Raw genomic sequence first — 15,109 nt, forward strand, 5'->3', positions numbered from 1 at the left:
GAAGAATTGTGTCCTATGCTTGTATATGACATTCTTCCAGAGAGGAGGTGCACTGGGTCAGAACGTGTCTCCCAGATGCACACTCAGGGTCCCCTTCCCTCGCCTCCTTTTGATATGTCTTTTCAAAATTGAAGGAGGCAAGAGGTGGGTTGTTTTGTCATGTCTTCCACATACTCCCCTTCCCAATATCCCATGCAAGCCTTTCTGAGGAATGCAGGAATGGGCTGAACAGCCTAGGGATGAGAATTAGGTGGTCAGTTCTCAAACAGTTTTTACCTGAGATGTGATAGTTTCTGAAAGCTACATGTAAATGACAAGCTCCAGACTATCCCTGCTGAGCAGCTTCCAGACAGGGGCCTGCGAAGAGAATCTGACTCAGGAATAAAGAATGTGTGACTTGCTTTCAATCTAACAGCCTTAACATGACTACATTCAGACAGTTTGAAAACTTGAAAAAAAAATAAAAGAAGGAAAAGGACAGTTTCCTGTAAACAGTGACACCAGAATCTTAGAATGGAAATGAGCAAATACCATTACTTTATTGCTTGGAGGAATAGCTGCCAATCCTAGCAGGATACTTCTGGGGTCTGATCTTCATTTAGACACATACAGAAATTCACAGTAATGCTAATAAACACTGCAGAGACAGACAGAGAGTTTAGCTGTGATCCATCAAATACAACTACCCCTCTACAGATCTACCTACAGAACTCTAGTTATTTATCTCGTAGCCTTTACATCTTAAAATGTCACTGTTGTTCAAGGAAAAGCACCATCTTTGATCTTCCCTTGTGAAGTCTTTCACTACAGACCTATTGCTGGAGTAACATGACTGCTGTGTGTCATGCTGAACAGCTTCTCTGAACTGAAGTGTTCACAAAAAATTACATTTTGGAGGGATGTCAAGCTGATTTCCTTGCCTGGGACTTCCAAAATTGTGACTTAGGTGCCAGAAATGTTTTGCTTTCCTATTCCTTTGTCCTTGTTTTGGCACCATCTTTCCACATTCCCTGTGCTGATTTCAGCTTTGTTGTTACCATCAAGCTTTAAAGACGTTTGACTAACTCAGACATATGAATGTCGCAATTAACACTGATTTGTGTGCATTCTTCTTTGCAAAAATGAAATCATTTTGCAGATGTCTCAGGACATCATAGAATTTTTAGATGATCCTTTTAACCTCAGCATGTACCAAGAAGTAGTGTATAAGCTGTCAAACATTATCAGGCTAGAACAGAGCTATCCTTTATTTTGCTTAAAAACGGAAACATCCATCCCCACACAGGATCATTTCTTTTATCTGTTAATTCTGTTAGCATATGTCTTGGTTACAACATTAACATTGTGTGACATAGAATGGTATCCAGAATTAATGAGCAACTTAGTTCGAGGCAGCCATGACTATAATTTTTGGGTGGATGATTTTTTTATTGTTTCTAATTTGTGAAATCCGAAGAGAAAAAAAAAAAAATATTATGGCCTCTGGCCATCAGCTTTACTTTTTGCTTCTCTGCTGATTTTCCTGATTGAAAGGTTTCTCTTTCCTATCAATGAACCCACAAGCTTTTGCATATAAAGGATCCCATCCAGAAATCAGCTCCATATGGGCAGACCATATGTGCACACTGAGTCCCACTGAAGTAAACTATGGTTAGCATTTCTTATTTCTGCTATAGTAGCATACATGTGTCCCTAACCATGGAGCTTGTTGTGCAAGGCACCATACAGACAAAAAATAAGTTAATCTTTGTGCTAGTATAGGGACTATCATAGTACAGGATGAACTCTATGAGGTTTAATGGTGGCAGACTCGAATCTTAACTGGTACATATCAGTATTTTTCTATTATAATCAACAAAACTAACATAATTCTATGATTCCATTTAAAGTGCATGCAGTGCTCCCAAAGACGGCCACTCTCATTTCCTTTCTGAGTATAAATCACAAGTGATCTTCCCTGCCTTCCATGGGGTTGCTCATATTTGTGTTAAGATTAGAACCAGGTATGTTTTTGCATCCTGGGCTTGTCTGCAGAGGGATGTTGCCATGAAATAAGGTAGACTGTGAATAGGTAGTGCATTAATAATCTTGCAGAACTCATTCCTTTTTGAAAATGGCATTAACCATCTTTCTGTTGCTATGGACTAAGCATGTCCGTGAGGAGAGACAGTGTAAAATAGCCATGTCCCTATAAATTTATGTCTAATTTTGCTTTGCAGAAATTCCCCATACAGGGAAACCTTGTGTAATGACAGCAGAATCAAGCCCAGGGTAATTTTCCAAAAGTAACATTTGCCTGGTAAATATTGACATATACCAGACCCAAAGAACAATGTTGATTCACAGAACAAAGGTGAGGATGTACTTGTCTGTCTTAGGTCTGCGATAGAGATAGCTCTTCAGGGAGAGGGAGAGAAAAGAAGGAAAGGCATTTATTATTTATTTATTATTATATTATATATTATTATATTATTATTTATTATGTGGATATATTTTTTATCAGTAATGCTGCACAGTATACACAATCCAGTTCTCTCCAAGTAAGTTACAATTATATTGGAAGCTGTTTGCATGAAAATCAGGATTGGATTAAAAATCTGGAATCTGAAGATTAAAAATAAGATGCAAAATCTTAAGAGTCAGAATGATGCTCCATTAAACCATTTATTTAGGATTTGGTGGCTTTTCTGTTATTTAAAATATTTGAATCAAGTTTAGAAGCCTTTTAGGAAGAGATGCTTTTACTTAATCCAAAGTTATGAGTTTTACTTGCAGAATTTCTGGGTGAGAGTCTCTGACCTGTACTATGCAAGCGGTCAGCTTAGATGATCATAATGGCCCCTTCTGGCCTTAAAATCTATCAATTTATTAAGCAACCTGCTGTAATGCTGTGATGCAGAGGCAATTTACATCAAGATTTGAAGAGCACTTAAATTAATTGTTTCGTTAAAATCCATTTGAATGCTTTTACATCTTGATGCACGCTGCTTCTGAGTGCCTCACAGATTTCATTAGGCGATCTTGGGCCCGAAGAACCTATTATGACCGTCTAGTCCGACTTCCGCGTTACGCGGGCCGTAACACAGTGTTCTGGGGAATTCGTGCGGTGAGGAGCCCTGGCGTAATGTCTAGCGCTCGCAGGTGGGTCTCCGGCTGCCGCGAGGAGGTGCTTCCCGGTGGCTCTGCTCATTCCTCTTCTTGGCACCATGAGGAATGAGCTCTGCACTGTGTGGGAGCACATTTCAGATCTTTCCTACACCTACAGCTTTATGCCAAAAATAAGATGCAATCATTTGTTTCCTAGGTGATAACTGCATGGAGCATGCGTGGTCCTTGCTCTCTCTAAAATGGTGAAGTATGCTATCAGCCTTTCTTGTAGCGCTTTTGAGGCAACGTATCAAACAGCCTTTCCCGCAGCACAAACGGGTTGTTGATTATGTACATATGGAGAAAAATATATATTGAGGTTTGCATCTTAGTACTCAGTCTCAGCAAAAGCTTTTTGCTTATTTGTTTGCTTGCTTTTTTGGTTGTGAAGGGAAGAGGCAATAAGAAAATCCCATTCATTTCTCTCTCAGACTAGGTTTCTAAATACCTAAAGGACCGTGTAGATGTTCTTTCTCAATGGTCCATCTGGAGCTGTACCTCTATGAAGATGCAGAGACTCTGGTTCTAACCCTGTTTTCTCATGCGGATATTGAAAGCTCCTCAACTCAGAATATCATCAAAGTGTGTCTCCTACCTCTAGAGTATCTGAATGCCACAAAAACATCAAGATATTTGCTTCACACTGCTGTCCTGTGAAATAGATAGTAAAGGGTAATATAAGAAATATAACAGACTTTTACTGCTGTGCTAGAATTTTTTGAGTTCTTTTTTTTATTTCCCTATTTATTAACAGACATCAAAATGTCTGTTAATTTTGAAAAAAATACAAAGTTTCTGTTAGATCAATCAGCATATTTTATTTAAATAACTTTGATATGCTATATTTCATTTAGTAACTTTTATTTCATTACTGTTTACTATTTTTTGTTATATAGGCATTTATTTCAAAATGAAGTAGCTTATTGGGAAGTCTATTAAAACCTATTTTTTTTTTCTCTCAGAAAAAATAAATTTGTGCAATTAGCTTCTCCTGATGTAAAAATAAAGAAAAAAAATCCAGACACCTAAGAAGTAATCATTTAAAATAACCCTGATCAGATTAACTAGGGAATAATTCTTAATATTTAGAACTTTGAGTGATGATACAAAAAAGAAAAAAAAGGCTGACACACAAAAAGTCACATAGGAAGCTGCAGTACTACTGTAAACCAGCACTGGATCTACCATGTCCCATGGTAGTGCTTTGAAAATGAGATTACCACCTCCTTCACAGAGGTATAGCTTTGGATGATTAATAGCCAGCTCAGTGTTCTTAAGAAAGACATTGTGAGTCTGCCGGACTGGGCTCAAGTTTTCTTCTCCACTTAATGGAACTCCTAATTATGAAAATGTCATTCTGTTATTAGAAATTCTTGACTTCTTTCGCATCGTGTCCACTGAAGGGCTAGTCACTGTGTATTGTACCCCAGTTAAGGCAAAATGCTAAGCTGCAAATTAATACTCAATTTTTTGCTGAGTAATCCATGGACAAACTGATGGGATTTCAATATACAGGCATTTTTACAATTCTAGTATGAGAAAACATAGTTTATCGGTTTAATTTATGGATATCTTCATTCTGATCATAGACAGGAGCCTAATTCCAGTTGCAAAGATTCATGCTTTCTTGTCTAGGTGGTCTTTAGACCTTTAGATCAAAGTTGGACTAGACTCTGCGCTATCCTATTGACTAGTGAAGTGAGTTTGAAGTCCTGATTCTGTAAATTGAAGATGTTCTGTTTCTTCTCTTGATGTCCGTGGGGATCCTTATCTGCTGTTCAGATCCTGCTATGGTCACTTGCCACATCTAACATAAGGTGGCGGATGGGTCGGTGGGTGAGTGGAGACTCTTCTTCCTGCTAAGAGTCTGTTTGGGCTTTTTTCATTTCGTACTTCCTCTGCAAGCTGAAATCAGACCTTCCCCCTACCTCTGAGGAATTTGGAAGGCTGACTGCTCAACTTCTCCCCCACAAAAATCACAGAAGTTATATGAAATTGAGGAAAAGGCAAGCTCAAAAATTTATGGAGCTAACTGCTTCTCAACTTGTTTTTCTACTTGGATCAGAATTCTCATTAATTTAACAGGTTCAGGAGAAAGTAAAGCAAGATAAAAATCTTCAGGGTTTTGGAGTGGTGGGAAACCTTTAAAACTTAATTGGCATGGACACTTGGGGTGCTAAAACTCTGGAGGACTGAATTTTACAGGACTGCAGCAGAGCAAAGTTCTGTGTCTTAGAGGGCATGATTTTTGAAAAGAGAGCATTTTTTCTATTACATTTTTCACATCCTAGCAGGTCAGAAATTGTAGAAAGTGAAATAATGGCTCCATATCAAGGATGCCCAAACTGGGATGAGATGAATACTGCCTAGTGCTTCAATTGGCTGGTTAGTGTGCTTAGATACTATGCTGAATCACAGGGATAAAGCCCTGAATATCTTGATGGCTAAGGTGATTTCCTTCATGTGTTCCAGAAACAATGCTAAAAATAATTTGCTTCTGGCTACAACGGATAATTTGTTTTCAGTCAACACAAGCAACAAGCTTGTTATCTTTGGAAAGAATTTCTTGAATATGATCACACAGGAAATTTGGCAATGTGCATTCTCTAATCTTTTCAAAATTAGCAAATCATTACCAAATTGATTGTACTATCTGCAGTTGCTTCACAGTCCTCCTCCACATTTAACTCTTGCTCTTTAGATTCATTTCTTGACAGAAACTATTAATGGGTATTTCTGGAGAATTCATAAGCATTTTCTTCCTCCTGAAAGAAAAATGTTGGTAGTGTCAATCTCAAAGACAGGCTGAAAAGGCATTATGTCCAAAACTGGGGAAAAAAAAATCTATATTGAAGTATCTTTTGCAATTGGTTCCTTCATTCTATCAGAAAAGTGTTTACATCCTTGATTTTAAAGATGCTGAACTCCATGTAAGCAAATCCATGTTTCTTTATTTGTAAACAGAAGAACAATGTCAAGAAAACAGAAGCAGTGCGGGTATTTCTAAATAGCCTAAAAACTATAACTGTTTATGGAAAAATACCAGCATCACCTCAGAAGGGAGACATCTATTCAAGCATGGTCCTGACAAACTAATTGACCGTGTTATGGAAACATTGTTTCCCTGCCTCCTTTGTGATTAATAGACCAATGGACAGAGTAATGTTTTGAGGGCAGTTCATACATGAACTTTAATTTGACGAAAGAAAATTGTGGGCTTTTTCTGTACAGCTTGAGGCTTTATTTCTACTTAAAACAATACCTCTTTGCCATTCTTGCAGTAACATATGTGCAGAAGTGACTGCAGTTTTGACATTACATGTAACCAGCTGGCCATTTCCTATGTCTTGTCTTACAGCCACTGGAGAGACGAAACTGGCCCTTCTCTCTCAGCTGCAGTCCTTTATCTTATGGTTTTCACTTATGCTGTCTATTCAGTGGTCCTTGGCTCAGGACCATCCAAGAAACCAACAGTATATACAGGAAAAAGAATTTTTCTGTCTCAGTGTAGGCTTTGGATATACATTGTTAAACAATCCTGTGTTCTTCTGTCTCCAGCGTCACATCAGGAAAGTACGGAATGGCAGATTTTGACTACCTCCTTTCTAAATTTCTTTTTTCAACAAGAAACCATCACCCTTAAGAAAAGTATGAGATGCAGGGAGCACACAATAACTCTATGGAAAGGATATTTGCTTCATGCAACTATATGTACACAGGCTCATATAATGGTCAGGTCCTTCCTTTAGCTGCAATAAAAAGAAAAAATTGTCTCTCCAGATTATTAATGATCTCTATTTTTAAACAGTAGAGAACTGTAAATGTACATGATGGGCATCTTTGTTGACCCGGGAAGTCCTTTTTTTTCTTTTTCAATTACCCTTATCTGCCTGCTGCACACATTTAGCCTCCTTTACAAATCTGCTAGAAAACTTGAACAAGTTATTGTGGTTTTCTAATATCAGGGTAATAGCTCTGCACCAACAATCTTAGTCTGAAAAAAGAGACAAATCTGTTCTACCAAAACACAGGTTGAGCAATGAAGAATTTCAGGTTTCCTTGCTCTTTTTTCTTTTACTCTTTTTACTCTTGCTTCCCTCAGAGATGATTCCAATGCCCATCCATCAAGCCTTCTTCTAAGGTAGAATACTAACTAAACATTTTTTTCCTTGTATTTCTTTCTTCATCCTATTTAAGTCTGAAATTATTTTTCAGAACTTTTTGGGGCCACACTGGGATTTTTCACATGGCTTCTTAAGGTCAGAAAGCATCTTGGAAATCTCAGTGGGGCCATACTGTGATAAGCGTTTCTGTCGGCTCAAAGCTGTGGGAGTAGCTGTATTAGAAATATGTACAATAGGGTTGGTTTGACAAATGAATAGCGCAGAGTGCTCTTGAGCACACTTTATCTCTGAGGTGCTTTAATGCACAGCCTAATGTTTAAATACAGAAAAAGTGGAGAAGTGGAAATTTAAACTTCAGATCCAAATAGTGGCACATTCTGAAAGAAATCAGACAGTTGTTCCTCTCACTCCCCAAACTGAAATTTACAATTACTTTAATAGCACATTTTTTAAATGCCATTTTTCCTGTTTAGTGAAAACCATGTCTTTATTCATCTCACCTAACTGTAAAGGTTCATAATGTAGATGTCTTCCACTCAGCTAGTTAGTCTTGCACCATAAACCAGACAATCTTACAGTAAATCCATGTGAAGCCTGCACAAGAAGGCTGCACTGATCTTATCCCCCACGTACCAGTCCCTCTCCACTGATTACAAGGACAATCTAGACAACCAGAGGTGAATGTTACAGTACAATGGCCTATGTCTGGTGAGGAAAATCCCTTCATATAGCCGCTAACAGTCTCTAAGCCTTTCATGATAGCACATAATTAGAAAATAAGTTTGTTCCATCAGCAATGAGATTATGCAGCCAGCACACTACTGTGGCACAACTCTTCTGGCCCTCAGAAGAGCTATTGGGGAAGCACTGAAGGAATACAACTTTCAGTTGTATTTTCCAATAGTGGGCATTGGTGATCAAAGGACAAAATCTATCCTTCTATATAAAGAAAGGTTGGCTACTGTGAGACCCATCCTATTTGACAGAGCAAGCTTTTGGGGTATCTGTGCAGGCAGGTCTACCTAAAGGGAAAAGAGACAGCAATACATAAATGATTAGAACTACATTTGTTATTTAGCTGTAGCTCAGAGTAATTTATTTATTCGTTTTCTTCATGTACCTCTTCCACTTTTGCAGTGAAAACAACCCATTTCACAAACTTAAGAGCTTGTTCACTACTGGAAGTCACGTCAATAAAAAATCAAGGTGCACCTTGTTCTTCAGAGGGCCATGTGTAAATGCAATCTGAACAGGAACAGTAATTTGTGAACAACCTCCATTCTCATTGTGGGTCTCAAAAAAGTATTAATCTTCAAGATACAAAGACTTTTTTGTCCACTCAGCGTTCCTATGGTAACTACAGTAATTGTTTACCTGAGAAAGCAATATTGAAGATCTATCATTTAAAGCTGTAGATCAAACAAACACAGCATCTATTGCTTGCTTTATGGCTAAATGGCTTTACTTCTCTTTTTCACTCTCGATATCCTACAGGAAGGGGGAGGGACTAAAATGATCCTGTGTCTATGACCCCTTCTGCTTTCACAGCTTTTCCTTTGCAGTGGAGGTTTTGCACAGAAAGTGCTATAATCAAGGAGACAGAGCTGGCTCCCAGTCCCTTTCTGTGCTAGGTGGACTGCCAGCCAGGCCAGTGCTGATTCTAGTCCGTGCTACTGCTAGAGCAAGACTATGTATTTTCAAGTCTTTTGCCAGCCTCCTTTGTTCATGGAGGAAATGGGAATCAGATCACAGTGTCAGTAGGAGGACTTAGCTGGCCAAGAAGAGCTAGAAATAACATTTCAGCTGAAATTTAGCAGTAGAGTGACTACTGCATAGCTTGGCAGTGATGTTTTGCCACCTTCATTTGAAGTATGGAGTTTTGTTCGGGCGAAATTCATCAGATTCATACTCTGTTCTGTTTGTTTCCATGGAACCTAGTCCTGAGGATGTCCCTCTAACCAAAGAAAGTTCTGTTCAAAGGGAATGAAATGGACTCATAAGATAATTTTGTGTCTCTGGCATTAAATTTCTCGCTAGAGCAAAGTCTGGATTCTGTGGTGAATAAAGTTCCCCCGGACAACCAATTTAATTTCAGAGCCAGAACCTTCTCTGCCCTATACTCATATGAAGCAAGACTCAAACACAGTGGCAAAGATCTGATCTCACTTTGAAAAGGTCTGGTGGCTTTATAGGATAAGCAATCCCGTCCCCATCATCTCCCTGCTGTTTGGCAGAAGATGTCAGTCACGAGCTGTGAGCATGGGCAAGAGTCCAAAACCAGAACAGTACCTACCAGTCGAGTTTCATCCATTCAGTACTCTACTCTCGCTGCTGAGCAAAGATAGTATATCACACAGCAGCATAATTGGAGGTTTCACATTCTTTCAGCCTTCATTAGAAGCACTCCCCCACTCAGATCTGAGCTTGCTGAGTAGAAACTGGAGAATCAGCTTCAGATTTTGAATGACGCTAAAGCTCTAAACCACTATCTCCCAGCACAGGAAAAAAAAAGTCTTAGCAAGGTGTGGGGAATTTCCCGAGAAGCTTAGTGTCAAACGCAGTGCTTCCCTTGCAAAAGACACAGACAAATTTTATGAATTTTATTCTTCAGAGTCATCTGCATCTCTGCAAATTTCAGCAGAAACTCTCCAAATTGTCCTATTTATGCCTGCATTCTGATTTCAGTTTTGAGTAGTTTGTCAAGTGTGTTGGAATTCTCTGGTGGAAAAAGGTGATGGAAATTGCATATGAGCAGACATAAAATGCTCACATACTTAACATATAGATATCAGAAAAAACAGAGAAACTCTGAAAAAATCAAATAAATGTCATCAATTTTTCATTTTATTTTTTCAAAGTTGAAAATGTTCATAACATTTGAAATAAAATCATAATTGTCTTGAATAATAGGAATAATACTTTTATTTGTAAAGTTAAAGTGTAAGCCAAATTTCCTCAGTTGGATATATTGACCCTGAATGCTCTTATTAATGTGAATTAGAGGGGGGCTAATGCTCCACAAGTTCTACTGATTCATTTTGGGAAGCGCAGCCACTTTAGAAGTGAAAGTCACTTTCTGGAAAGAGCAAAGAAGGAATTAACAAGAGCACACATACAAGAACACCCTAGAGTAAACACAATAATTTTGCTTTAGTTTTTTGTTGAGGTGCCATGCAAACTGATTTCATTTATATAAATTAATTCTTTGTGGACAAATTTCTACAATTTTTTAGCCACACCTGATGCACCCACTTACTCCTGTAAATATGTATGAGTTTGTGCTCCTCTTGTACACGCCTTTCGAATGCATCCTCCTCATAGCTTTGTATGCTGATCTTCTGTCTTATGTCCTTTTTTCCATCAATGGGCACAGGAGACAGACCAAGCAAGGGATATAGGCACTTCTAGTTGTAGATGATAAATCTAAATCTGCCAACTGAAAAAACCTTACTTGGGGACTGCACAGTGTAAAGGAACTTTGTAACCAGGTACAATTTGGGATTTCTGAGTTTCCCCACATACTTGGGGGCCACTGGCTTGCACAGAACTAAAACAGTCCTGGCAGAGTTGGGCACTTCAGTGCCTCATTTACACCTACTCTCAACCAGGAGCCAAAGTTTAGTCATAGATTCCTTAAATGCTCCCCAGCACCCTTTAGAATCAATGAAAAGGAGCAGGCGCATCTTAGTGCCTCTTTCTTCCTCATAATTAAGTAAATGTTTAAAACAAATCAGATGACTTGCACACTACAAGAGCCTATTTCCCTCTATTGACACAAAAAAGAACATGAAGTTTACATATAAATTCCAACAATATAGACATATAAACTCAGGTGAACTCAGGCCCTCACATTCCTCTATGTTTGAAGGGCAACATCAATCAGTATTATCAGAGCAGCACACTTGTTATACACTGGCAGGCTACTATTTTCTTTTAAAACATGTTGCAAAAAGTACTTTGCACCTTTTTATTCTTCTACTGTATAACAAACTTGCTGTTAGCCTACTTGCCTAGCAAGCAAGAACTGACTGACTTGGTTTTTATTATTGCACGAACTATAAGTGTGCTAGCTTGTTTCCAATTTGCTACGTCTCCTCCATCTTGTCTAGTAGGGAGTAAAATATTGTTGTATTTATTGGAATTCTATATGTAAGTACATAAATATACACATACATCATGCCCATTCTTTCTTTCTTCCTTTTTGTTTTTTTGTGCTTTTCTTCTGCTTTCTTATACTTTATATAAGAAAGCAAGCACCTGACTCATCTTGACCAGTACAAAATCACCTTTATGTCCATGCTGCATCTCTGATTCTGTTGCTAGTGTCCCACAGGGTTTATTCACTCTGAAACTGAGAAAAATCCAAATTAGTATTCCCTTAGCCTCTTTTTTTCTTTTTCTTTTTCTTTTTCTTTCTTTCTTTCTTTTTTCTTTTTTTTTCTTTTCTTTTTTTTTTTGGTGGTTAGCATGCTCTTTGGAGACACTGGTTATCCCTGGTGACCTCTTAGCACTCTTTCCACCCCTTCAGTTTTCTGTATGCTTGAGTTCCTGAGAGTGCAGAGATTCTGAGCATGTTCAGCCTTGCCCAGTGTGTCAGTGTTTTTAGATGCTACTGTCACAGACATGATAAGTGTTACCAATAGCAGGCATATAAAATGTAGTCATTGTTCTCCTCATTCAGGTACTGATTCTTTTTTTTCTTACTGATGATGCTGTTGCACATTAGTGCAGAAAGGTTTCATTTTATTTTCTTTTAAAATGGTGTCAAAAACAGGAGGGGAAATTTCCTGATAGGGAAAAAAATAATCCACTGTGAGTGGAGAAGAGAGTGACTATTTTTATGGGTTCTGTAAGATGGTTGGGAATGAAAGGAAGTGGGGAGGGGATAGAAGAGAGTAATGGAAAAGAGCCCTATATATATCTGTATTTATTGGGAGCCTGATTAGAAGGTCAGTAAGAGGCATGAGGAATATAACTGCCGTGGTCATCCCTATCCATTTTATTTTCCTAGGTTTTAATCTTTGATCCAGCTGCTCCAAGCATCTGGCACAGAGAACTCCATGACTGCAGGCTCCAATTCATGGGGAGTCCTTGGGGACATGCACACAGGAGCATGCTTTGCATCCAGTGTGGCAGCACCTGCCCAATGCCAAGTGTGCTGCTTGTATGGGCATCATCTCCCTCTTCTGCTATGGGCCACCTCTTATCTTGCCAGTCAACTGAGTGTCTCACGTGCCCAGTGAGAGGTGGCTGCTTTCTGATTCCCTCATCTCACACACACAGTCCTGGGGGAGGTGGAGAACTGCTGCGACAGCCCAGCAAAGCAACAGCACCTCCCTTTTCCCTGGATCCCTCTGACATTTTTTCCTTCCAGGAACACTACACACAAGCATGCCATTTCTCCTTTGGTATCACATTCTCCCTTTCTACAAACACATCCCTCTTCTCCTCCCAATCTATGCTTTTTTAACACATGTCCATCTCTTCTTTTTATCTGTCTCCAGCCTCCTGACCTTCTAGGAATTTCACAGCCCATGCCCTGGTTGATGGGAAAGACAGTGTTGGAGGGGAGTGTGGGTGTGGGGTGGGGAGGAAGAAGAAGGATGCTCCTTCTCCACAACCCCCCGGGGCAGTGTCAGGAGCAGGGAAGCCCCTGGTAACTAGTGGGCTGGGGCAGTCTCCTCTCATCTAACCTGTCTCCATCCCTGCAAGCGCCAGGGTAGATGCGCTTGGAGCTGAATAGTGAGAACATGTGTTAGAGACACACACACACACACACACACACACACACACACACACACGTACAATGTCTCTGCTCTAGGGACTGGCCACTGCTTTGGCTTCAGTTGCTGCAGCAGCCAGGAGAGTTGGGGAAGGATCTGAAGCAGCTGCTGGCTGATGGGCTCCCGACAGGCTTGGACTGAAGGAGAAGGTGGAGGAGAAAGAGACCAGGCTCCACACCTGGTGAGCCCATTTGGTATCTCTGTCCTTCATCCTTTGGGATGAAAGGAGAAGTCAAGCTGGTGGGAGAGAGACAGCAGCAAGGAGATAGTGGAGGCAGGGGGGTGGGGGGGTTAGAAACATGGCTGGGGCTGTAGCAAGGACTGTCCCTCTTCCCTGTCCCCAGAGAACTTTACCAAAGGAATCCCAGGTGGGCAGATGTGCAGGGGAGGACACAGCACAGCTTGGATGTGGCAAAGCAGTCACCTAGGGGAGCCCAGATCAAGTGGCAGCCAGGATTTGGGTCACTTAGTAGTTGTTTCGGGGGGGAAAAAAAAAGATAATATTTTAAGCAGCAACTCAAAGAGGCAGAAAATAGCAGGGAGTGCCAAGCTGTGGAGCAGCGGCAGAGAAAGTCTGTTAATTCTCGAAAATGGATGCACGAGCTAATCCTTCCCTGCAAATACAGCCTGCTAAATGGTCGGACCCGGCAGCCTTTTAAATGCCAGATCAGCTCTTACTTAAATGACATTTTGCTTTTATTTATTTATTTATTTATTTACTAAGAATAGCTTTGAATAAAGAGATGCTCTCTGCCTGGCTGTTGTGTGGTGATGGTTTGTTGTTGTTGTTGGTTTGTTGTTGCTGTTGCTGCAGTAGCAGCGCTGGGAGGTGTTGAGTTGGTCCGGGCTGAGACTACCTCCCACACATGCCCATGCACACACACCCCACGCACACACACACTCAGAGCTGTAGTGTTCAGCGGGCTCCTGCCACCCCGGGCAGCGGAGCGGTGCAGTGCGATGCAGCCAGCGGGGTGAGGAGAGGAATTGCTGAGTGTGAATGAGTGCTGGGTGTGTAGGGCTAAGAAGCGAGAGGGAGGAGGAGAAAGGGAAGATGCAGGGATGCTGGAGGAGCAGGTAAAGCCTAACCTGGCTCCAGGAGAAAGGGATGACCGGGAACAGGTGTATGTGTGCAGGGGGGTTGGGGTAGCTGGCAGCAGACACAAGTGCTGAGGAGTTTGGGGGAGGGTGGGGAAGCAGGAGAAGGTCCAGAGGATGCCAAGCTTGTGGACAGAAGGTAGGCAACCAGGTAACGTGCCTGTGGGTCTGCAGAACCGGTCGGGGATGCAGCATGCGGAGCTAGGGGGGCTGGCAGGGAACTGCAGCGGCTGTGGATCCAGGGAGCCAGGACGGGCTGGCAGGGCTCCAGGGGATGGAGCTCGGCAGGAAGGGTGGTGGCTGCAGGTGGCACCTGCCTCGGGGACAAGCGATGGGGCTGGCACAGGAGGGTGGCAATCCGCGGGGGACAGGGGCAGAGAGGCAGGGGTGGCAGCTCGGGCTGCCCTTGGCCAGGGCATTGCTTCTCGCCTCGCCGTGCCTGGTGCTGCGCCCTGCACCCTAGGAAAGGGGCGAGAGATGGAGGGGGTAACTTGCCCTCCCAGTGGCAACTCTGCTTGACATCGCTGTATGTATGGGGGGGGGTGGTTTTTTTCTCATCTCCCTCTCCCCCCTTGCAGAGCCGGGGGCTGCCTGGCTGCTCGGTTTCCTGGAGGGATCTGTGCCACTTGGTGGCACTAAAAAGTTGCGCTGGAGCCCGGCGCGCTGCCGGCGCGGGCGGCCCCTGCGAGCGCCCTCGGCCGCCCGAGCGCGGGGGGCGGCGGGGCCGGGGGCGGCGGAGCGCCCAGCCGCCCGGCAGAGCCGCTCCCGCGGGGGCGGCGACACTCGGGCAGAGCCGGTCCTCCGCACGCCCGCCGGCACCGCGGGGGTGAGCGCTTCCCCCCGCTAGCTCTTAAACAGACCCTCCCCGGGCAGGTAGCGCCTTTTTGCGGTTGTTGCTGCACCGAACCGAGCTCCGCTTTCCTGCTTGCTGGGCGAGGGGTGGTGCGGGAGGGATGC

This window comes from Dromaius novaehollandiae, chromosome 1 (genome assembly GCF_036370855.1).
Source record: "Dromaius novaehollandiae isolate bDroNov1 chromosome 1, bDroNov1.hap1, whole genome shotgun sequence".
Lineage (NCBI taxonomy): Eukaryota > Metazoa > Chordata > Aves > Casuariiformes > Dromaiidae > Dromaius > Dromaius novaehollandiae.